Raw genomic sequence first — 2,849 nt, 5'->3', positions numbered from 1 at the left:
GAGATTGTACAGAGGCATGGAGGCAAATCAGAGAACCACGCTCACCCACACCGATACATGACCCTGCAGTATGGCATGGATACGCACAGAGTTTATATCATGTACCCGCACAGCCACACTGATACCCACACCATGTACACCGAGACTGGGTATTTCATCCTTTTTCACCACTAGTATGGTGAAACATGCTATCTCACGGTTACAGCATGGCTACGCTCGAGACCAGTTTGATCTTCAGGCAGAGCATATTATATATGGCAGAGACACATTGGCTCCACTCATTGCTCACCTCTTCAACCATGCATTGTCTGAGGGGTTCCCTGACTCGTGGATAGAGCACACCATTGTACCTATCCACAAGTCAGGGGATCCTATGGATCCTAACACGTATAGGACCATCATGATTGGGCCAGTTTTGGCCAAACGTTATGGCACGGTGATGGAGGAGGAGCTCAGCACGCTGGCAGAGAGAGAGTGCATGCGCGCACCCGGACAGGCAGGGTTCAGACGGGCATTTTCTACCATAGACCACATCTTCACTCTCCGTTGTCTGATCGACCAAACACGAGTGAAGAAACAAAGATTGTATTGTTGCTTTGTGGATTTCCACAAAGCCTTTGACACGGTTCCGAGAGAGAGGCTTTTCAGACGCCTACTTGATCTGGGGGTGGATGATGACATGATGTGGGGTATTTATGCACTACATGAGCGGGTTACTGGAAGAGTCAGATGTCTGGGAGGTATATCAAATCCCCTTGTGAGCACCATTGGTGTGAAACAAGGATGCCCACTCTCACCGACTCTATTTGGGCTATACATTGATGAGATAGCACAGTTTATTCAACAGCGAACCGGTGGAGGTATAGATCTCAGTGGAGCCACAGTTCATATCTTACTATATGCAGATGACATTGTGTTGGTCTCAGATTCAGCTCAGGGATTACAACAGCATTTATTAGCATTGGATGATTTTTGCATACAGAGAGGCATGACAGTGAACCTTGGTAAAACCAAGGTTCTTATATTCCATACATCAGCTCAGATACGCAGACAGAGTATTTTCATGGCAGCAGGAGGGAGTATTGAGGTCACTGGATCATATGTATATTTGGGAGTCACCTTTACAGCAGCTTCAGGGATTTTCTCGATGACATAGGCAGCTCGTGACCGCCTCACTAGAGGCTACTCAGCATTGGCTCTTATGGAGCGACAGTGTCATCAGGCACATTTCTAGGAGCCCCGCACCAAGGGGTGGCTCTTTGATACTCTAGTCACTCCAGCACTGATGTATGGAGCAGCTATATGGGGGCCAGGCCTTGCCGATTATGTATGGACATTGATGGAGAGACCTCAGGTGATCATGATATCTAGATTGATTCGCAGCAAGGCCTCAGCCCCACATGACATTGTGCGAGCAGAGCTTGCCACACCGCCCATGCTAGTCGAGGCATTATTTCAGACAGTCTGCTTCCTACACAGATTTCAGGATATGGACAGAGATCGCATTGCATACAGAGCATATATGGCATCTCAAGAGATGGCTCGAGCGGGGGATACCACATCATGGTATGCACAGACTAGAGCTTGGTTTGACAGACATGGGCTGGACATTGATAGACTCCCACCTCTTCTATATGATACTCAAGCTCCCACTTACACCCTCTCTCTCTCTGAGAGGAACAGAGTCGTCAGACAGGAGATATGGCATATTTATATACAGAGGACATGGGTCAGCCCTGCACAGCCACTGCCATTGAAGATGGCACATTATTATACACAGTTCTTGAGCATATCAGAGCAGGGATTCATAGAGATTCCGAGATATATGCAGATCTATATGCCACATCGATTGAGAGTTCTTATTGGATAGCTCAGGGTATCATCACATCAGCTTATGATTGAGAGTGGCAGAGCCAGTGGCATCCCACGGGAGGAGAGGATATGCCCCCTTTGTAGATCAGAGGTGGAGAGTGAGGAGCATTTTGTTCTCAGATGCCCGGCATACTCAGAGTTGAGATCTAGATACACATTGACCAGCTCACTTCAGGGATGTATGACTGATATGGATCAGAGATCATTTGGCCGTTTTCTGGGAGAGGCATGGCACATCAGAGAGCAGAGCACACAGCGGGTCCCAGTCAGAGAGGGGCCCACCCAGACGACTATTACACAGTTCTTTCAGATAGACAGAGTGAGAGCTACTGTACCAGCCTCCAGCCAGACCTCCGGGCTCACACTACAGTAGGCTGAGGACCAGCGTACCCGACGCCGCACGAGGATCCGTGGGTTTCGGACCCCACATCCACACCGACAGGAGATCTGGAGGATTCTTGATCTACATCGATAGCAGACTGAGATCCGATGACACTCGACACATTGGATCTCAGACCTCCAGTTTGCTCTTTCTCCACCGCCGATGTACCACATCCTGCATCCATGAGGGATCACCTGCTATTAGCGACTTCGACGACTGCTACCACATCCCAAGATAGTATATCTCCCTGCATCTGTTACATATACACATCGCACCACTTTATCACAGCCGACAGTTATTCCCCTATCACAGCCGACATTTGTTCCCCTTTTGTAGCCATTATCTGGAGTACTAGAGCTACGTGTGCACATACACATACACGACACTTATCACACTCACAGCACCGTATTTTCAATTTCCAGTTTTTAGCTTTTCATTCAGCACTTTTATTTTGGATAGCTGGGACCTCATCAGTTGTATCACAGTTTGTCTCATAGGCCAGTTTTGGTCTTTAGAAGACATTAATATAACCTAGTCCGCTCTTCCATGACTAGGTGGTGCCCTTATCTCATTCACTTTGTGGCAGAAGGGAGTT

At 48.1% G+C, this 2,849-nt stretch overlaps 1 pseudogene; it reads left to right on the top strand.

Moving 5' to 3' along the window:
• The first annotated feature begins 478 nt into the window (after positions 1–478).
• Positions 479–2,347, top strand: LOC148010269 (uncharacterized; annotated as a pseudogene).
• Positions 2,348–2,849: the final 502 nt, after the last annotated feature.

This window comes from Lygodium microphyllum, chromosome 30, assembly GCF_053477565.2.
Source record: "Lygodium microphyllum isolate KBCC chromosome 30, Lygodium_microphyllum_v1.1.10, whole genome shotgun sequence".
Classification (NCBI taxonomy): Eukaryota; Viridiplantae; Streptophyta; class Polypodiopsida; order Schizaeales; family Lygodiaceae; genus Lygodium; species Lygodium microphyllum.
This window is presented reverse-complemented; position numbering and strand designations above follow the sequence as displayed.